At 36.9% G+C, this 23312-nt stretch overlaps 1 pseudogene; it reads right to left on the bottom strand.

Moving 5' to 3' along the window:
* Positions 1 to 2929: 2929 nt before the first annotated feature.
* LOC126721407 (uncharacterized) lies at positions 2930 to 5285 on the bottom strand (annotated as a pseudogene).
* Positions 5286 to 23312: the final 18027 nt, after the last annotated feature.

The raw sequence follows: 23312 nt of genomic DNA, 5'->3' as shown, positions 1-23312 counted from the left end.
CATGTTTGCAAAGCCACCAAATTTAGATGAAATTGTGGAGCCATGGAAATCGTTGTAAGCAAGGTTGAGCCTCTGGAGATGGCGAAGAGAGAAAAGGGTGCTATTGGGATGGATGGGACCTTGAAGCCCACTGCAACTGAGGTCGAGACCAATGACATGACCTGTCATCGTATCACAGGTGACCCCATCCCACCCACAACAATCTGTACCCATTTTCCACGAATTCTTCGGAGGATAATAAGAATCGTCACAACGAGAAACGCCGACAGAAAAAGAGTTTATGAAATGGAGCAAAGCAGAGCTTTGGTCTGAATGGCAAAGAGGTGTAGATGAATTGAGAGAAAAAGAAGAGAGAGATGAATTAGGTATAGAAAGGAAGAGGAAGAAAATGAGAAAGAAGAGTACCATATTTGCTCTGGCTTTGAGAGAAATGAGAAGGATATATATTTTGGGTGTTTTGGAATTGAGGTGTCATAGATACATGCATCTATATTTATAGGCAGCCACGATTATCAGAAGGGACCATAACCAGGAAAGGCTTATGTGGCTCACTCCACTAACTAGCTTTGAAAGTCAAAAAATCAGGATATCCGGGTTAGGTATATATAAAAAACTCCCTACAATTAAGTATAATAATAATCCTATCTACTTTATATTTCAATTCACTCATTCTGATACCTCTAGTGGATAGATTTTTATTAATATATATTATGTATATATAATATATATATATATATATATTTATCTTTTACTAGAAGTTTTGTATTTACCTATTTATAATCATCAGTTTATGGAAATAATTAACTTATTATGACATTTATGCTACACATTTAGCACATTATCAAGGACCCAGCAAATAAGTGAAAGGCATCCTCCCGGCATAATTATTAATTAAATCAATGTAATCTAGGTACATGCCAAATGCACTAATAAAAAAAGGCCAGTACTCAAGCTGTTGGTTTAAAGGGAAGTTCACTTTAGTAGAGTGGAAGCACTTGCGAAAAACTCCCTTAGGAATATTTATCCAAGATCACTGTAAAAGCAGAAAATTTCTTGATAATCTAAGGAGAAAAAAAAAATCTTAATAAAAGTTGAACATAAAGTGATAAGGTCTAGAGGATCCGATTTGGTATTGTATTTCATGCATACAATGGTGAAGCCAACAATCATCTTTCCTATTTTCATTAAGTAGAACTGTTTTTTTTTCTTATGTACCTAATGTTATTTCTATTTCTTAATCTTTGATTCCCCTATTACTAAAATTTTAAAGATACTATAAATTGTTCTACATTTTTGTTTAGAATAATAAAGTGTATTGCAAAAAAATGATAAACTAGTAACAAGAATGTAATTGGTGCAACTTAAACAATATAATACATGATTGTTTGGATTAATATTTCATAATATGGACTTGCTTTTTCTAAATATGTATACATATATTTCTAATATTATTTTAAGAAGTTACTGGGGGGGGGGGGGGGTGGACTTGTGGGGAAGACAAAATCTTCCAAAATAATAGGTAAGAAAAGTTTAATTAGTAATTTTATCTCTTAAAATTTCGTATGGAAGAAAATAATTGCACCTCTGTTTAAGTCATTGATATGCCAAATACCTTTAATCAAGAAAACTTTGTCACCTAGTCTTTGGTCATTGTTCAAAACCTCCAAAATCTTTTGGTCATTGTTTGAAACTTTCAAAAACTTGGAAAGTTATAATCTTAAAATTTTGGACTATATAATAATTGTTTGATGTAGATTGCATAATTGCATATTAAATGCATGGCAATTATCAAATGTGTAGCAATCATGATATCTAGGTTAGTTTTACATCATCGATTACTTTTTCCTCAAATGAAATAAAAATAAAAATGGACTATAATTACATATCTATTTATCTACTCATCAACATCCCATGTAATGATCAAGAAATTTTATTTTTACATAAAACATATTTATTTAAGTTTAACTACTCCAAATTACATCCTCCAACTTGAACTTATTTTCAAATTAGTCATTTAAGTTTCATTTGTTTTTTCAATCCTAAACTTAAATATGTTTTTAGTTTAGTAATTCCATCAGTATTGTCCAATTTTACTATTAGCTTAATATTGTCCAATGTGGATTGGATAGAAGGAATACAATGAAAACAAATGAAAGTTAAGGGATTGAAATGAAAAAGAGTGAAATCTAAAAAACTGAATTAAAAACAAGTTAAAGTTAGAGGTGTAATTTGTAATTTAGCCTTCGTTTAATAAGTTTTAATATATAAAAAGTCAATTAGAGAACTTTTAGAGTATAATATGCCTATTAATTAAAATTTGTTCAAGGAAATTTAATTGAACCTAAATTAAAATTTATTTACTGTTAGGTTGCTTTATTTTAAAAGATACTATATTATAATTAGATATAACTATTAATGGAGACATCAAGGATTCTAATCTTCTCTCCCCCGTTACAACTATTAAATTTTAAAAAAATAAATTAAAAAAACTTCAAAATGGGTGGTACTATTAGAAGACTTTAATTCTAATATTGTTGCAATGAGTCTTTGGTTAACATTCATAAAAATAAAACAAATAAAAAAAATAATAATCTTAGAAAGTAATGGCCAAATGGTTCCACTATCGACTAGCGTGACTTTTGAACTATATAATTGTTTGATGATATACAACTACAGACTTTAAGTCATTGATTCTCTAAATTCATTCATACTTGAAAACCCGTGTTACAGGGGAATATACTTCAAAACTTGTGCCAAAATGTTTGTAGAGTTGACACCTCTCAGAGTCTCCATTATTCAAATTCCCCCTCCTTTGTTACATGGTTTTTATACCCGAACTGGACCATATGGTCCAACCGGGCTAACCATGAACCGTTCATGAAAATATTTTTTATATACAAGAACCGGGCATGTAAACAATATGAGAGAACTACTTAAACCGAGGTCTAACCTGGAAAATCGTTTAAACCATAAATCAGTTCAACTGTATGTCTGTGAAGAAATTTGCTTTTCGATTTGAAATTCTGGAGTGAGAATAAAACATAATAAAAAGAGAGAATGTTTTTTTTTTTTTTTTTAATTATTATTGAGAATCAGTCAGAATGTAATAATGAGATTAAAATTGAAAACGAACCCTCTTCTCAAGTTTTGAAAAATGCAAATAGTCAAATACCCCATGGTTTTTTTTGATGAACATCAATTACCCCATTGTACTAGTACACTAGTAGTATTACTTTATTTACTAAAAGTCCTGAGTTTTTACTCGCTTTTTTTCCTTCTTTTTATTTTTATTTTTAAATCTCATCATCTCAACTCTTATTTAGTTTTTTTTTTTTTTTTTTTTTTTTTTTTTTTTTTTTTTTAACATTATAGGTAATTCAATAATTTATATCATTTAGGTATAATAAGAACAAGTAATAATCTTATATTTGAAAGTTTGTTTCAATTTTTAAAGATATTTTAGTCAAAATTGCTAATATTTACAAATTTAACATCTTTATATTTATTTTATTTTATTATTAAATTAATTATGATGTCATCATGGTTCAACCTTGGTCGAACCTCGGTTGAACCTTTAAAACCTTGAACCTCTCCCTTTAATGGTTCTTTGAACAGTCTGGGTCTGAAAACCATGAAGGGGAGGGAAAAGGAATAGACTAGAGTAGTATAGTTTTGGCCCAAAATTAGTCTATTTTCAACTAACTCTACTCTATTCCCCCTCATTCGATTCTCAATCCAAACAGACCCTTAATTTAGTAACTTTGCCTCTATCCCTTAAAATTTGTGTGGGACAAAATAACAGCACTGCTATTTTGAAAGTCATTGATTTGCCAGATTCTTTCATGCTTTGGAAATGTGTTTCACTACTACAAGACTTTAACAAGCTTGGTTTTGGACTATAATTTGTTGACATTTAACTTGCGAAGACTTGGAAAGTCATATATTTTCTATAGGGTCCGTCTATTATTACCTACCTTGAATATTTGTCTATAGAATTGTTTGTTCAGATTGTTGAGTCGTTGCAGATTGAAGTTGTAGCAAGCAATCTTTAAATGCATACCAATCATATTGTCTAGGTGTCTGAATTAACCATGCTAGATTGAACTTGTAGAAATGGTATTGTCAGGGACTGTTTAGTGTCATCTTTTCTTTTTCTTTTTTCTTTTTTTTTTCTTTTTTTTTGCTCAAATCATTTTTATTTTTAACAAAAACAAAATGGATAATTACATGGAGAAAATTTTAATAAGAACGTTATATGTATTACAAATTATATCCTCTAATTTTATTTCATTTTGTTTCTTTAATTTCAATACTTTTTTATTTCATTTTCATTTTTTTTTCAATTTAGTCATTTCATCAGTTTTGTGTCCAATTTTAACTTTATTTCTTTATTTATATTTGGCAAAAACACCATTTTGGTCCCTACATTTTGGTCTAACAGTCAATTTGGTCCTTACATTTTGGTAGCAGTCAATTTGGTCCCTATTATTTTTCCTTTGCAATCAATTTGGTCCCTGCTGTTAATTCACTAACAGAAAATGCATACATGGCAAACGTTTTGCATTGTTGGCGCACATGCGGCTAAAATAATAATATAAAATAAAATAATTAAATATTAAAAAAATCCACATATGCATTTAATAAAAAAGAAAATTCCACGTCAAACAAAAAAATATGAAAAAATTAATTGAAAGAAACAAATAAAGAATATAATTTTTTTTTTAAATCCACAATAGAAAAATAAAAGAAATTGTTCCTGCACCGTCCTCTGGTTCTTTCCGCCGCCACCTCCACCGTCCTCTTCCTGTACTCCTTCCCCACCGTGTGCACGAACACTCCCGATACCACCACATGAAAGTAGTTATTGCCGAACGGCAAGCTCCGGACGTCGCCTTCTTTGCACGTCACGTACTCTCCTACTCCCTCAATCTTCGCGGTGTGTAGCATCTTCAACATCATCGTTTTGTTCCAGTCCAACCCGACGACCCGACCCGAACTCCCTTCTTTCTTCAGCTGCGTTGCCACGGCGTTGGGAGGATTCCACGGCCACAGCCCAGGTCAAGGGCATGTTTGACCGTTGACCAATCGCTAACCGTGCTGACCATCCAGAGCGGCATGTCATGGTGGAGCGGGAAGGCCGAGTAGAAGAAGTTCGCAGCGGTGAAGAAGAGGCACACGGTGGAGATAGCAGTTACGAAGCCGGTGAAGCCAGCGGCGAATCTAGTAGCGCCACCTGGGAGAGTTTCGCCGGTGATAGAAAACAACGACTCAAAGAAAGTGCCCATTGCATCGAAGTAGACTATGAAGAATAGAAAAAGAAAATAAAAGAAATTGTGGATTAAAAAAAAATCATTTTCTTTATTTGTTTCTTTCAATTAATTTTTTCAGAATTTTTTATTTGATGTGGAAATTTTTTTATTAAAATGCATACATGGATTTTTTTAATATTTAATTATTTGATTTTATATTATTATTTTAGCCACATGTGCGCCAACAATATAAAACGTTTGCCACGTATGCATTTTCTATTAGTGAATCAATGACAGAGACCAAATTGATTGCAAGTGAAAAATAACAGGGACCAAATTGACTGCTACTAAAATGTAGGGACCAAATTGATTGTTACACCAAAATGTAGGGATCAAAATGGTGTTTTCGCCTTTATATTTTTCACTTTTCAAAAAAATATTGTTTTATTGGACTTCACAAATGGGGATTGGATGCCAAGAGCCTTATAGTTCAATTAGTTGACCACCTCTTGGTATTTTTAAGACAACCAACATTCAAATCAGTTAACCTAAATGACTATCTTTCGCTTATGCTAAGTAAATATATTAATTATTACCAAAATATTAAGATACTTATTAATTTTTAAGGTGTTTATTTCATGTAAAACTCTAGTACCTAAGCTTTAATAAATTTAATATTCCATTACACCTAAAGTTCATTTATTAAAAATTTTATAAAATAAAATTTAATACATATTTTTTTATCAACTATTATAGTTTTGTGTTTTAAATAATTTATTTCAAATGAAACTTTACTACCAAAATATTAAGTTGCTTATAATCGTTAAAATGTTTATTCCATGTAAAACTCTACTACCTAAGCTTTAATAAATTTAATATTCAATTGGACCTAAAGTTCATTTCTGAAAAATTAAAAGATAAATAAAATAAAATTTCATACTTATTGTTTGATCATCTATTATAGTTTTGTGTTTTAATGTAGTAAACTACATATTACATGTCAGCTGAGTTTTTGTCATGTGACTAACTAACTATTAAGATAGTTAATTTACTCATGACTCAGTAATTATTAAAATGGTTTTGATAGTAATAGTAAAATGTTTTCTTTCATTTCAATAAATTTTAATTTGTGGCAGAAGAATCCTACTAGAATACATAAAATTAAATAATACTATAAGAGAGAGAGAGAGAGAGAGAGAGAGAGAGAGTATTTAGGGGATAATAAAACAAATATTCAAGATAATCAATAAATAAGATATTATACATTAAATAATTTAAATGAATATGTACATTTTACGCAAGATATGGTGGGATGAGCAAAATCTGTCCCATCCATTTGCCTATTTTAATGGGAAAAATTTGCATAGAATAGAACACACAAAATGGATCAAACAACGCCGAGACTGTCAATGTAACAACTAAAAAAAGTTTAATTATTGGCTTTATCTCTTAAAATTAGTACGAGAAGAAATATATATATATATATATATATAATTGTTGTTTTTTGGAGTCTTTGATCTACCACGTACATTCAATCTTGAAAACGTGTCGGACAGAGGTATAAAATCGTGAAGAACGTTTCACCATGTCTTTTGTAATGATTTTTTGGAATTCTGAAGACTTGGAAAGTTTTTTTGGTATTTTTTATTTCTTTTTTCTAGAAGTAAAGACTTAGAAAGTTATTTGTTGTAGTCCTCCTTCTATTAACCAGCGTGAAGTTTGGACTATAAAATAGTTTATTTCAAATTGCTAAGTTGCAAACTGAAGATGTAGGAATCATGTTATCTGGGTCCGGTATTGACCCAACAATCATGTTATCAATTTATCATGTTCATGTGGCAATCATGTTATCATATAGCAATCATGTTATACGGATCTCTATTTCTTTTCTTTTTAGTCAATGTAAATAGTAATGTTCAAATAAACACAAATGTAATTCAATTTATTTATATAACAAATAAGAGGGGGGAAGGACAAAATTGTAGATTAAATCATATTTACATTTAATTTAGTTTTTCTTAGATATGAAAATAAGTAAGATAGTTATTAATATAAAAATTAAAATGGGAAATATCATTTCCGTTATACTTATCTCACTTACCCTATACAAGCTATAGATGAACTTTTTGGATTCAAGTTTTAGTTTTTTTATTTTTTATTAGAGAGATTCAAGCTAACTGGCCCATGGGTTCAAGTTTTAGTTCATCGATTCATTATATATATATATATATATATATATGTGTGTGTGTGTGTGTTTCGTAATAAATTAGTTTCTAACCAGCCCAACCTAGTGGGAGACCATAACCACGATTATCAGCCACAAGTCAGAAATCTAGTCCCTAGTGTTAGCGTATTTAATGGGTTGGGTGCTTTAATTTTCTTTACCTTCTCATTTTCTTAAATGACTTTAATTTTGTAAAAGTCTTTGGCCAATGAGATGGAAAATTAAGGTATTGTGTCTCCTCAAAATGAGAAAAATTAAGGTCTTGTGGGTTCACTCTGTTAACTATAGCGTGAATTGATCAATGGAAATGTTGTCACTTGTTAAAGACATGAAAAATTAATCTCTTTAGGATTACTCTATTATTTATTAATTATTTATTTTTACTGGATGGGTTACTCTATTTTGTTTATTTATAAGAACAAGTTTTGCAACTGAAAAAAAAAAAAAAAATTATCAGATTATCCGCATCAGATTTTAAAATTTTAAAACTAATCTCATATACTTTAGTTCTAGATTCACTCATATTGATACCTTTAGTGGACATATTTTTTTATTTTTTTAATTACAATCAGCTTAAAAAAATAATAAACCTATGACATTTATGCTAGACATTTAGCACATTATAAAGGACCCAAGCACCCAGCAAATAAGAAATAAGGCATCCTCCTGGCATAATTGTTGAATTGCTTAGTTCTCATTTGCTATAGAAAAGAGGTAAAATGACATGTCCAATTAATAAAAGTTGAATTCCAAGTTATTTCTATTTCTTACATATATCCTAGATACCCTTATTACTATTTCTTATATATTTTTAATTTTTTATTACCATCAGCTTATAAAAATAATTGTTGAATTCCTCAGTTCTCATTTGCAATAGAAAAGAGTCAAAAGACCTGTCTATGTTTCTACCCAAAGTCCTCTTTTTAAAGTCATTAATCTGCTACGAGATTCCTTCATCCTTTGGAAACGTATTTCACCATTACAAGAATTTAACCAGCCTGAATTTTGGATTATAATGTGTTGACGTTTAACGTGAAAAGACTTGGGAAGTCATGTTTTTCTGTGGGATCCATCTATTATTACCTACCCTAAATTTTGGACTATAGAATTGTTTGTTCAGACCACTGAGTCGTTGCAAATTGAACATGTAGCAAGCAATCAATAAAAGCCTAGCAATATTGTTTGGGTGTCTAAATTAACCATGCTAGATATGGTATTAGTAGGGACTATTTAATGTCATATATTTCTTTTTGATCAAATCATTGTTATTTTTAACAAAAACAAAATTGATAATTACATGAAGAAAATTTTATTAAAAAAATTATATATATTACAAATTATATCCTCTAATTTTATGTCATTTTGTTTCTTTAATTTTAATATTTTTTATTTCATTTTCATTTTTTTTTTTTACAATTTAGTCATTTCATCAGTTCAGTGTCCAATTTTAACTTTTTATTTATTTATTTTATATTTTTCACTTTTCAAAAGGATGTTGTTTTAATGGACTTGACAAATGGAGATTGGATGCTAAGAGCCTTGTAGTTCAATTGGTTGATACCTCCTAATATTTTTAAAACATCCAAAGTGATAGTTTTTAAACCCCTTAAAACCACAATCAGATTAACCTAGGTAATTAGCCAAGTGATTGTTTAGTCAAATTAACAAATCTAGGTTAACAAAAATATATCATATCAATGTATAGCAGTAGAAAATAAAAAACATAACGATATGATAACCTAAGAAAACCAAACCAGTAAAAAAACCTAGGGAGGATTTAACCTAGCTATCCTCAAGGTAAAAAGCAAATCCATTAGAAAGAATAGAAGTTTTACAATAGGACTTAGACCGCTAACATCTTATTGCTGCCCACCAGTAGAAACTTACTGACACAACCACGTGCAAGCTCCGAGACCACGGACTCTTTCTTTCTTTAGCTTTTGCAAAACACAAACACCCACGTTTGTAACTTTGAAATCCCACTCAAAGGTTTAGCAACACAAAATCTTCTGTTTGTGACTCCAAGACTACCTTTGAAGGTTTAGATCATCTGCACCTTTGATGACTAGAGAAGGCAGCAACTTCCACAACATCAGATCTTGAGATTCTTCAAGTAATAACACCAGTAGAAGATATGAGAGAGATTTTTAGGAACAAAACCCTAAATACAAAAGAGGCACTCCCTTCTCTCTCTGAAAAGCCTTATAAAAACGTGCTTAGGGTTTCCTTTATATACGGGAAGAAGTAGATCTGAAACCCTAATCCATAATAGGCTTGAACTGCTGTTTGGGCTTAATTTAAATTCTGCAGATACGACTTTCGATCGATCGAGCATGTCTTTCGATTGATCGAACCAGACCGATTATGAAATCTTCTTCCTGCAGCTTCTATGTTCTTAAATCTTGACTTGAATCACCTTGAGCATTGTCTAATAATACCTATAGACTCTAAGATCTATATTTAAACAAGTTTGTGTTCACAATTTGCCAATTGTTCTAAACTTTTAGAACCTAACACAAAGTTCAAATCTCCTCACCGGAGTGACTATCTTTTGCTTATGCTAAGTAGATATATTAATTATTACCAAAATATTAAGTTGCTTATTAATTGTTAAGATGTTTATTCCAAGTAAAGTCTATTACCTAAGCTTTAATAAATTTAATATTCTATTACACCTAAAATTCATATATTAAAAATTTTGTGTTTTAATAGTCCCTAGTGTTAGCGTATTTAATGGGTTGGGTGCTTTAATTTTCTTTACCTTCTCATTTTCTTAAATGACTTTAATTCTGTAAAAGCCTTTGGCCAATGAGATGGAGAATTAAGGTCTTGTGTCTCCTCAAAATGAGAAAAATTAAGGTCTTGTGGGTTCACTCTGTTAACTATAGCGTGAATTGATCAGTGGAAATGTTGTCACTTGTTAAAGACATGGAAAATTAATCTCTTTAGGATTACTCTATTATTTATTTATTATTTATTTTTACTGGATGGGTTACTCTATTTTGTTTATTTATAAGAACAAGTTTTGAAACTATAAAAAAAAAAAAAAAAATCAGATTATCTGAATCAGATTTTAAAAATTTAAAACTAATCTCATATACTTTAGATCTAGATTCACTCATATTGATACCTTTAGTGGACATATTTTTAATTTTTTTAATTACAATCAGCTTATAAAAATAATAAACCTATGACATTTATGCTAGACATTTAGCACATTGTAAAGGACCCAAGCACCCAGCAAATAAGAAATAAGGCATCCTCTTGGCATAATTGTTGAATTGCTCAGTTCTCATTTGCTATAGAAAAGAGGCAAAAAAGACTTGTCCATTTAATAAAAGTTTAATTCCAAGTTATTTCTATTTCTTACATATATCCTAGATACCCTTATTACTATTTCTTATATATTTTTATTTTTTTATTACCATCAGCTTAAAAAAATAATTGTTGAATTCCTCAGTTCTCATTTGCTACAGAAAAGAGTCAAAAGACCTGTCTATGTTTCTACCCAAAGTCCTCTTTTTAAAGTCATTAATCTGCTGCGAGATTCCTTCATCCTTTGGAAACATATTTCACCATTACAAGAATTTAACCAGCCTGAATTTTGGATTATAATGTGTTGACGTTTAACGTGAAAAGACTTGGGAAGTCATGTTTTTCTGTGGGATCCATCTATTATTACCAACCCTAAATTTTGGACTATAGAATTGTTTGTTCAGACCACTGAGTCGTTGCAAATTGAACATGTAGCAAGCAATCATTAAACGCCTAGCAATATTGTTTGGGTGTCTGACTTAACCATGCTAGATATGGTATTATTAAGGACTGTTTAATGTCATATATTTCTTCTTGCTCAAATCATTGTTATTTTCAACAAAAACAAAATTGATAATTACATGAAGAAAATTTTATTAAAAAAATTATATATATTACAAATTATATCCTCTAATTTTATGTCATTTTGTTTCTTTAATTTTAATATTTTTTTATTTAATTTTTTTTTTTTTTTACAATTTAGTCATTTCATCAGTTTAGTGTCCAATTTTAATTTTTTTTTTGTTTATTTTATTTTATTTTATATTTTTCACTTTTCAAAAGGATGTTGTTTTAATGGACTTGACAAATGGAGATTGGATGCCAAGAGCCTTGTAGTTCAATTGGTTGACACCTTCTAATATTTTTAAAACATCCGAAGTTCAAATTTCCTCACCGGAGTGACTATCTTTTGCTTATGCTAAGTAGATATATTAATTATTACCAAAATATTAAGGTGCTTATTAATTGTTAAGATGTTTATTCCAAGTAAAGTCTATTACCTAAGCTTTAATAAATTTAATATTCTATTACACCTAAAATTCATATATTAAAATTTTTAAAAATAGAATTTATTACTTACTTTTTGATCATCTATTATAGTTTTGTGTTTTAATGTAGTAAACTATATATTACAAGTCGTGCTCAAGCCGAGTGACTCAAGATATATTGTACGTAAAATTAAAGAGTTTTTGTCATGTGACTAACTAATTATTAAGATACTTAATTTACTCATGACTCAATAATTATTAAAATGGTTTTGATAGTAATAGTAAAATGTTTTCTTTCTTTTCATTAAATTTTAATTTGTGGCGGAAGAATCCTACTAGAATACATAAAATTAAATAATACTATAAGAGAGAGAGAGAGAGAGAGAGAGTATTTAGGGGATAATAAAACAAATATTCAAGATAATCAATAAATAAGATATTATACATTAAATAATTTAAATGAAAATGTACATTTTATGCAAGATATGGTGGGACGAGCAATATCTGTCCCATCCATTTGCCTATTTTAATGGGAAAATTTTGCATAGAATAGAACACACAAAATGGATCAAACAGCACCAGGACAGTCAATGTAACAACTAAGTAAAGTTTAATTATTGGCTTTATCTCTTAAAATTAGTATGAGAAGAAATATATATATATATATATATATCATTGTTTTTTTTTTTTTGAGTCTTTGATCTACCACATACATCCAATCTTGAAAACGTGTAGGACAGAGGTATATGTAACAACTAAGAAAAGTTTAAGCATTGGCTTTATCTCTTAAAATTAGTATGAGAAAAAAAAAAAAAAAAATATATATATATATATATATATATAAATATATAAATATATATCACTATTGTTTTTTTGAGTCTTTGATCTACCACATACATTCAATCTTGAAAACGTGTAGGACAGAGGTATACGTGTGGGACAGAGGTATAAAATCGTGAAAAACGTTTCACCATGTCTTTTGTAATGATTTTTTGGAATTCTGAAGACGTGGAGAGTTTTTTTGGTGTTTTTTATTTCTTTTTTCTAGAAGCAAAGACTTAGAAAGTTATGTGTTATAGTCTTCCTTCTATTAACCAACGTGAAGTTTGGACTATAAAATAGTTTATTTCAAATTGCAAAGTTGCAAATTGAAGATGTAGGAATCATGTTATCTGGGTCCGGTATTGACCCAAAAATCATGTTATCAATTTATCATGTTCATGTGGCAATCATGTTATCACATAGCAATCATGTTATACGGATCTCTATTTCTTTTCTTTTTACTCAAAGTAAATAGTAATGTCTAAATAAACACAAATTTAATTCAATTTATTTATATAACAAATAAGACGGAGGAAGGACAAAATTGTAGATTAAATTATATTTAAATTTAATTTAGTTTTTTATAGATATGAAAATAAGTAAGATAGTAATTAATATAAAAATTAAAATGGGAATTATCATTTCTATTATACTTATCTCACTTACCCTATACAAGCTTTATATGAACTTTTTGGATTCATGTTTTAGTTTTTTTATTTTTTTATTTTTTTTATTAGAGAGTTTCAAGCTAATTGGCCCATGGGTTCAAGTTTTAGTTCATTGATTCATTATATATATATATATATGTGTGTGTGTGTTTTTCATAATAAATTAGTTTCTAACCAGCTCAACCTTGTGGGAGACCATAACCACGATTATCAGTCACAAGTCAGAATTCTAATCCCTAGTGTTAGCATATTTAATGGGTTGAGTGCTTTAATTTTCTTTACCTTCTCATTTTCTTAAAAGAATTTAATTCTGTAAAAGTCTTTGGCCAATGAAATGGAAAATTAAGGTCTTGTGTCTCCTCAAAATGAGAAAAATTAAGGTCTTGTGGGTTCACTCTGTTAACTATAGCGTGAATTGGTTAGTGGAAATGTTGTCACTTGTTAAAGACATGGAAAATTAATCTCTTTAGGATTAATCAATTATTTATTAATTAATTATTTTTACTGGATGGGTTACTCTATTTTGTTTATTGATAAGAACTAGTTTTGAAACTGAAAAAAAAAAAAAGGGTCAGATTATCGGCGTTAGATTTTTAAAATTTTAAACTAATCTCATATACTTTAGATCTAGATTCACTCATATTGATACCTGTGTGGCCCGGCCCAAAATAATGGGCTAATTAAACTACGGGCCCGTCCGAGAAGAATCCTGTCCGAGGAGAAGTCATAGCCCAAACATTATTTAAGCCCAATTGCGGTAAAAGAAACCTGTCCGAGGAGTAACTCCTCCTCGGACATTACGAAGTCCGGATCAAGAGCTCGCTCCAACCATTGCAGTTCATCCTCCAAGCATATAAAAAAGAATAAAACCCAAAATATCTCATGGAAAGCTGCCACCACCACATTAAATGCGTTACAACCACTCTCTTGGCCGCATTAATGAGGAAAAGACCCCTGAACAGTGCTATCTTGGCCACTGCAACTCACAAGGGAGTGATGAGGGTGTCTGATAGGATAGGTGCTCAAGTGGGGGCTTAGATGATCAACAAGTGTAAGGTTCAGATAAGAATGAAAGACCTATATAATGTAGTGGAGTCCCTCAAAGAGGGGGACGAAAAAATGTATTATCTGTACCTAGGAAATAGAATCTTCTGCTGGATATCCATTCTTGCGTTTTTGTTTCTGCAATAACATTGTCCATGCATCAGACCGACCCAGTTTACTGAGGCTAAGTTCTTTGACCCATCCTCTACAAAGATTTATTGTGTGTTGCGCCTTGGGCCAAGGCCTGATCAGTAGGATTTGGACCAGGAAAACCGTGCAACTACAATTGGTGCCGTCTGTGGGAAGAACTAGGGTATCAGCTAGCACAACGGTCGAGCATGGCAGAACTAGGTCCACACCAGGAGAATCCTCACCAGGCTAACTCCCAACAGACACAACCCGTTGAGTCCTAAAGGCAAAATAACCCTGCCAACCCAGGTGGCAGAGGGAATCGTGAGGGAAGTGTGCATACTATCCGGACGAGCCAGAGTCACACTCAGACAGGTAGTCACGTGTCCCAGAGGCGAAATAGTCATCAGGCCATGCAGCGAGAGATAGATGACCTGAAAAGGAAGTTGCGATGTGTGCAGCGAAAACGATCTCCCTCTGGCTCAGACGAGTCCTCTAATGCGGAGGATGCGAGTTACCGACGGAGGTTGAGGACCCCCCCAAGTGAAACCTTTTCTTACGAAAGGGAACCACGCCCTGTACGGAAATATGAGCGCCCATCTAGCAAGGGTTCGGGAAACGATGCTATGAAGAGGGCGCTAGACCAGGTTTCAAGGTCACCCTTCACGTATAGAATCGAAGGGGCTAAGCTGCCTCGACGCTTCAACCAACCGGCGTCCGCCATCTATAACGGCCGAGCAGACCCGGTAGAGCACGTGAGTCAGTTTAACCAAAAAATGGCGATCTACTCGCAGAATGAAGCCCTAATGTGCAAAATCTTCCCATCCAGCTTAGGATCAATGGCGATGAGGTGGTTCAACAGCCTGAAGACAAATTCCATAGGCTCATACAAGTAGCTCACTCAGGCCTTCTGCTCCCGCTTTATTACAAACACCAGAGTCCCTCGACCCCTCAGTTCGCTATTGTCCTTATCCATGCACGAAGGAGAGACCCTGAAAGCATATTCGGATAGATATTGGGAGGTGTATAACGAGTTAGATGACAATCATGATGATGTTGCTATCAGCACATTCAAAAGCGGTCTCCCCACCGAGCATGGCTTAAGGAAATCCCTCACTGGTAAACTGGTTGCCAACGTTCATCAGTTGATGGATAGGATCGACAAGTACAAAAGGGTGGAGGAAGATCAGCTGCAAGGAAGGGGAAAGGGGAAGATCACTCCTCCCAAAGCAAATGATTTTAGGTCGGAACGATACAACCACAGCCAGCCGAGGAGAGATTTTTCACGACAGGCTGGACAGAGCAACCCGCAGACAGTGAACGCCGTATTCAGGGGGCCAGTACAACAGGTGTTGGAGAAAGTAAGGAACGAGCCCTATTTCAGATGGCCGGGAAAGATGGCTGGAAACCCTTCCAAACGTAACCAGAACCTGTACTACCACTATCATCAGGACCATGGGCATACCATTGAGGATTGCAGGAATCTATGGAATCACCTAGATCAGTTGGTTCGAGAAGGGAAGTTACGTCACCTTCTGCACCCCTCGAGCGGCCATCCCAGTCAAGCAATACAAGAGTCTCGAAAGGATGTGTCCTTAAGACCCCCCACCGGAACGATACATGTCATCCTCGCCGCACTAGGAAGAACTGGGCCACCCCTCCCCAGGGTACTGGCTGTTGATCGGCTCCCCTCCGAGGACAGGCAAAGGGAACCCAAAAGGTCAAAAAAGGGAAGCTCTTTGATACTGGGATTCTCAGACGAGGATAAGAGAGGAACTATTCAACCTCACGACGATGCCTTAGTGGTTACGTTAAGAATTGGAGGCTTCGATGTGAAAAGGGTGTTAGTAGACTCAGGAAGTGCGGTAGAGATAATGTACCCTGATCTATACAAGGGGCTGAACTTGAAGCCGGAAGATTTGGCAGCTTATGACTCCCCCCTTCTCAGCTTCGAAGGGAGGATTGTTACGCCAAAGGGGCAGATCCGACTACCTATACAGATTAGGTTGGAGGTGGTGGAGGTAAATTTTATCGTGGTCGACGCTTACTCACCCTACACCGCGATAGTTGCCAGGCCATGGATCCACGCCCTAGGAGCCGTATCCTCCACACTCCACCAAAAAGTAAAATACCCATCCAGAGGACAAGTAGAAGAGATCCGAGGAGATCAGGCCATGGCCAGGCAGTGTATGGTGGCCGCCATCTTACATCGGCCCCGTGCTGAGTCCTCGGCCCCTGAGAGCTTATAGCAACCAGCCGCCTCGGCAGGGCAAGGCGATGAACTAGCCAAGGAGATAAGGTGTGAAAGTTTAGATAAATTCGCTGTCAACAGCGACCCGGAGAAGTTTTTTCAGGTCGGCTTCGAGTTACCTTCTCAAGAAAAAGAGGAACTGGTCAGATTTCTCAGAGGAAATGTCGATGTGTTTGCATGGGACGCCTACGACGCCCCGGGAGTTGATCCTAGCCTTATTTGTCACCACCTGAACGTTAACCCCTCTTCCACTTCGAAGAAGCAGCCACCCCGACGCCCCTCAAAGGAACATGCTAGTGCCGTAAGAGACGAGGTGGCAAAACTGAAAAAAGCAGGGGCTATCAAAGAGGTCTTTTACCCCGAATGGTTGGCAAACACAGTGGTGGTAAGGAAGAAGACAGGGAAGTGGAGAGTCTGCGTGGACTTCACGAACCTGAACAAGGCGTGCCCAAAGGACCCATTTCCTTTACCCAGAATCGACCAATTAGTGGACGCAACCGTGGGTCACCCTCGAATGAGTTTCCTGGACGCCTTCCAGGGCTATCACCAGATACCCCTTGCGTTAGAAGACCAGGAGAAGACAGCTTTCATGACGCCCGTCGGAAATTATCACTATAAGGTGATGCCGTTCAGACTGAAGAACGCGGGGTCAACCTACCAAAGGATGATGACCAGGATGTTCGAGCCACAGCTGAGCAAAATAATTGAGGTCTACATAGATGATATGGTCGTAAAGAGTAAAGTGGTGTCCGAGCACGTAAAAGACCTCGAAACAATCTTTGCTGTCCTAAGGGAGCACAAGCTGCGGCTCAATGCTTCCAAATGTTCATTTGGGGTCGGGTCTGGGAAATTCTTGGGGTACATGGTAACCCACAGGGGGATAGAAGTAAGTCCCGATCAGATCAAAGCAATTAACAGCCTGCATGCTCCTCGAAATCCGAAAGAAGTGCAGAAGCTCACAGGCATGATCGCAGCGTTAAACAGGTTCATATCACGATCAGCGGATCGATGTCGACCTTTCTACCTCTTGATAAATAAGTGGAAAGGGTTTGAATGGTCGGAGGATTGTGTTCGGGCCTTCCAGCAGTTTAAGGAATACCTATCACGACCACCCATCATGTCCAGCCCTAAGGCAGATGAGGTACTGTTTGCATACGTCGTTGTAGCCCCCCATGCTATCAGCCTGGTACTGATACGGGATGATAATGGGGTGCAGCGACCGGTTTACTATGTGAGCAAGTCATTACATGAGGCTGAGGTGCGATACCTACCCTTGGAAAAAGCAATTCTGGCGATAGTGCACGCCACACAGAAGCTCCCTCACTACTTTCAGGCGCATACGGTCATCGTTCTAACTCAGCTCCCCCTTCGAGCGGTGCTTCGAAGCGCCGACTACACAGGAAGGATCGCCATGTGGAGTGCGCTTTTGGGGGCCTTTGATATTAAATATATGCCCAGATCCTCCGTCAAAGGTCAGGTCCTCGCAGACTTGGTCGCGGAGTTTGCTGAACCTTCTATAGAAACAATAACCGAGAAGAAAGACATGGATGGAAAATCGGTTGGCACAATTTCAGCAGGGGGGACCTTGCATTGGAAGGTCTACGTGGATGGCGCGGCCAACCAGAGAGGATCTGGAGTTGGGATAGTTTTAATATCACTAGACGGTGCTGCCATTGAAAAATCACTGAGGCTCGGGTTCTCGACTACGAACAATGAAGCTGAATATGAAGCCTTACTTCAAGGGATGATGATGGTTCAAAAATTGGGCAGAAGAGTAATAGAAGCATTCTCGGACTCCAGGTTGGTCGTCGGCCAAGTGATGGGTGAGTTGGAAGCCAGAGATGCTAGGATGTAAGAGTATCTAGGACAAGTTAAACGCTTACAGACGAGTTTTGAATCCTTCAATCTGACGCACATTTCCAGGAGTGTAAACACCCATGCAGACTCGCTGGCCACCCTCGCCACGTCCTCGGCGCATAATCTACCGCGAATGATCCTTGTCGAAGATCTAGTCCAAGCAAGTCCTATTAGAAGAAACCCGGCCCAGGTCCATTAGATCAGAAAGAGCCCCAGCTGGATGGATCCCACAAAGAACTTCCTCCAAGACGACATCCTACCAGAGGGAAAATTGGAGGCCGAGAAGGTACGGAGGAATGCTCCTCGGTTCTGGCTATCGGAGGACTACAAGTTATATCGGCGCTCCTACTCTGGGCCATACCTACTCTACATACATCCAGAAGAGTCTGAGTCTTTACTTGAAGAGTTACACGAGGGGATTTGTGGAAGTCACACCGGAGGAAGGTCGCTAGCACACAGGGCACTCACCTAAGGATACTGGTGGCCGAACACGCAAAGAGAGGCCCAAGAGTACGCCAAGAAGTGTGATCAGTGCCAAAGATTCGCCCCGAATATCCACCAACCCGGAGGAGTCCTCAACCCCTCTCTAGCCCCTGGCCGTTTACACAATGGGGTCTTGATATTGTCAGCCCCTTCCCCAAAGCTGCGGGAAACAAGTGATACATAATAGTTGGAACCGATTACTTCACCAAATGGGTGGAGGCTGAACCTTTGGCCAACATTAGGGACGTGGATGCCCAGAAATTCATCTGGAAGAACATTATCACCCGCTTCGGAACTCCACACACACTCATCTCGGACAACGGTCTCCAGTTCGACAGCAAGAACTTAAGGGAGTATTGCCGCGAGTTTGGTATCATTAACCGATACTCCACTCCCGCCTACCCCCAGGGAAATGGGCAGGTCGAGGCCGTGAACAAGGTCATAGTGTGCGGACTGAAGAAAAGACTGGATGAGGCAAAGGGGAGATGGGTAGAAGAGCTCCCACACATCTTATGGACCTATCGGACAACGCCGCGACGGTCAACCGGTGAAACCCCCTTTTCGATGACTTATGGGGCTGAGGCCGTGCTCCCAATCGAGAACAACTTTCCCACACTGAGGTCTAGCTCATTCACCCAAAACAGTAACGACGAGCTATTGGGAAGAAGTCTAGACCTAGCCGAGGAAAGAAGGGAAAAAGCAACGATCCATATGGCCTATTATCATCAGAAGCTAAGACAAGGATATGATGCCAATGTTAAACTGTGACCTTTAAATCCGGGTGATCTCGTAATGAGAAAAATTCTCGGCAGTGCAAAAAACCTCTCTTGGGGCAAGCTGGGGCCCAATTGGGAAGAACCGTATCGCATCACATCCGTGGCCGGGATAGGCGCTTATTATCTAGAAGATCTGGATGAAAAAACTATACCTCAACCATGGAATGTAAATAACCTAAGAAGATACTATTATTAATGAAAATGGCTTTGCCCATGTTTTGTTTTGTGATTATCCTGTGCCCACCGGTCTATTTACAACTATTCATAGTTTTAAACAAAACCTAAGTCCTGCATGGCTCCTCGGACCACAGACTTAGGGGAAATTATTACTTATGACAATTTATCCAAGTTTTAAACAGAACCTAAGTCCTGCATGGCTCCTCGGACCACAGACTTAGGGGAAATTATTACTTATGACAATTTATCCAAGTTTTAAACAGAACCTAAGTCCTGCATGGCTCCTCGGACCACAGACTTAGGGGAAATTATTACTTATGGCAACTATTCATAGTTTTAAACAGAACCTAAGTCCGGCATGGCTCCTCGGACCACAGACTTAGGGAAATTATTACTTATGACAATTTATCCAAGTTTTAAATAGAACCTAAGTCCTGCATGGCTCTTCGGACCACAGACTTGGGGGAAATTATTACTTATGGCAACTATTCATAGTTTTAAACAGAACCTAAGTCCTGCATGGCTCCTCGGACCACAGACTTATGGGAAATTATTACTTATGACAATTTATCCACGTTTTAAACAGAACCTAAGTCCTGCATGGCTCCTCGGACCACAAACTTAGGGGAAATTATTACTTATGACAATTTATCCAAGTTTAAAACAGAACCTAAGTCCTGAATGGCTCCTCGGACCACAGACTTAGGGGAAATTATTACTTCTGGCAACTATTCATAGTTTTAAACAGAACCTAAGTCCGGCATGGCTCCTCGGACCACAAACTTAGGGGAAATTATTACTTATGACAATTTATCCAAGTTTTAAACAGAACCTAAGTCCTGCATGGCTCCTCGGACCACAGACTTGGGGGAAATTATTACTTATGACAACTATTCATAGTTTTAAACAGAATCTAAGTCCTGCATGGCTCCTTGGACCACAGACTTATGGGAAATTATTACTTATGACAATTTATCCACGTTTTAAACAGAACCTAAGTCCTGCATGGCTCCTCGGACCACAGACTTAGGGGAAATTATTACTTATGACAATTTATCCAAGTTTAAAATAGAACCTAAGTCCTGCATGGCTCCTCGGACCACAGACTTAGGAGAAATTATTACTTATGACAATTTATCCAAGTTTAAAATAGAACCTAAGTCCTGCATGGCTCCTCGGACCACAGACTTGGGGGAAATTATTACTTATGGCAACTATTCATAGTTTTAAACAGAACCTAAGTCCTGCATGGCTCCTCGGATCACAGACTTAGGGGAAATTATTACTTATGACAATTTATCCAAGTTTTAAACAGAACCTAAGTCCTGTATGGCTCCTCAGACCACAGACTTAGGGGAAATTATTACTTATGGCAACTATTCATAGTTTTAAACAGAACTTAAGTCTTGCATGGCTCCTCGGACCACAGACTTGGGGGAAATTATTACTTATGACAACTATTCATAGTTTTAAACAGAACCTAAGTCCTGCATGGCTCCTCGGACCACAGACTTAGGGGAAATTATTACTTATGGCAACTATTCATAGTTTTAAACAGAACCTAAATCCTGCATGGCTCCTCGGACCACAGACTTAGGGGAGATTATTACTTAAGGAAAATCATTTCAAGGTGTGCGCGTAGTCTAGCATCATTGCAACCCTTATTCAAATTCGCTACATGACATCCTTTTTACCTTGACCGTTTATATCATTGCAAGCGTTAAATAAAGGGATGGTACCAGCATAAATCCATAGAAAACGAAGGAAACATTCTATATTAATATTCCGAGGTCAATACAAAGAGAGGTCCTTACAAAAGAACACCAAAAACAGGACAACTCTCATTCAAAAAAAAAAAGGGAAGTACAAAAATTAAAAGCCTAAGTGCTAAGCCTTAGCAGGAGGATCCTTCTTCTGCTCTGGCTGAGGAGGAGGAGCCTCGGAGATAGAGTCCACGGCGGGATCTTTCGCTCTGTCAGGCACGGGGACGGCATCAGGCACCGCCAAATCCTGCTCAGAAGATGCTTGGTCGCCATCAGGATTCTCTCGAATCTCTTGAGGGTAAAAGACGTTCTCAGGCAGTCTCAGCGCCGAATCCGCAGGAATTCCTGCAGCATCAAGGGCGCGAGCCCATGAAATGTTGCAGTATTCCCTACACACCTCAGGGATCTCCTCGGATAACCTGGCCTCCGTTTCTTGGACCCCGAGCTGATGATGAGCTTTCTTTTCAGCCTCTGCAGCCTCTCGGATCAGTTGGGCCTCTTCTTTAACCCGCCTCATCTCATCCTGAGCTTTCTGCAGAGCGGCCTTGAGATCCAGTACATTCTGCTGCTCAGTAGCGAGACTGGTTTCAGTTACGTACAATTTCTGGCGCTGATCCTCTGCTTGCGTTTCAGCACTCTTCAGGCTAGCCTCTGCGCTCTTGTGCTATTTCTCTGACTCTTTGAACTTCTCCGTTAGTTCAAAGATTTCTTGCTTGAGGGACCCCACGGTCTTCTCCACCTCAGCCCGAGATTGAACCTCAGCTTCAGCCAAGTTGCGGTTGCTGCGGCAAAACTCCTCAGCCACAAACACCTGCTGGGTGATCTGCCAACAAAATAAAACCAGAATTAGGACAGAATGCAACAATGTCGATGGCTTGATAAAAGGGTGCAAGAATGGCTTACCATCGCAAGGTCCCTCTTAAGGGACAGAAAAAGCTCGGGCTGGGAGAACCGCCTGTAAGCCTTCATATCCCGAGGAAGGAGCACTGGCTGCTCCAGGGCCTCAGCTATGTAGCCCGCTCTGCCCCTGTTGTACTCGCGAACAGAGGCAGTATAGGGGATAGCAACCTCGTTTAGCTCCATCTTCGGACTCCATGCGCGGGGATTAACGAGCACCTCAGCTCGGTTCTCCTCATCCCGGCTCTCCGTGGAGTTAGCCCTCTTACTCCTCTGTCCCCGAGTTGCCTTTTGCTGCTTGGCCGGGCAGGGGGCCACTTCACCCTCCTCAGGAATGTCAGCCGGCCTCTTCTTTTTTAGGTCAGGGTTAACCTTGAGGCCAGGGTCAGAAGGAACCTGAGGGGCGATTGGAGGAGGGTCCTGGGTTTGTGCCTTGGCAGGCACCTTTGAGGACTGACCCTTTCCTCGGTTGGACATCAGTTCTCGCAAAGACTTTCCCTTACCAGCCATATCACCTACTTCCCCGTCCGAAGAGTCGTCTGAGCAAGTTATAATGATTGGACCGCCAGCCACGGAGTTGCGGTCCTGCTCTCCTTCAGGGTCCGAAAGCTCAACTACGGGGGCTTTGTCAACCTCCTCCTCAAAATAAAACTCGTCTATTTCCTCCT

The sequence above is a fragment of the Quercus robur genome, chromosome 4 (assembly GCF_932294415.1).
Source record: "Quercus robur chromosome 4, dhQueRobu3.1, whole genome shotgun sequence".
NCBI classification, from domain to species: domain Eukaryota; kingdom Viridiplantae; phylum Streptophyta; class Magnoliopsida; order Fagales; family Fagaceae; genus Quercus; species Quercus robur.
Note: the sequence above shows the minus strand (reverse complement) of the source record. Positions and strands in the feature narration are given on the sequence as shown.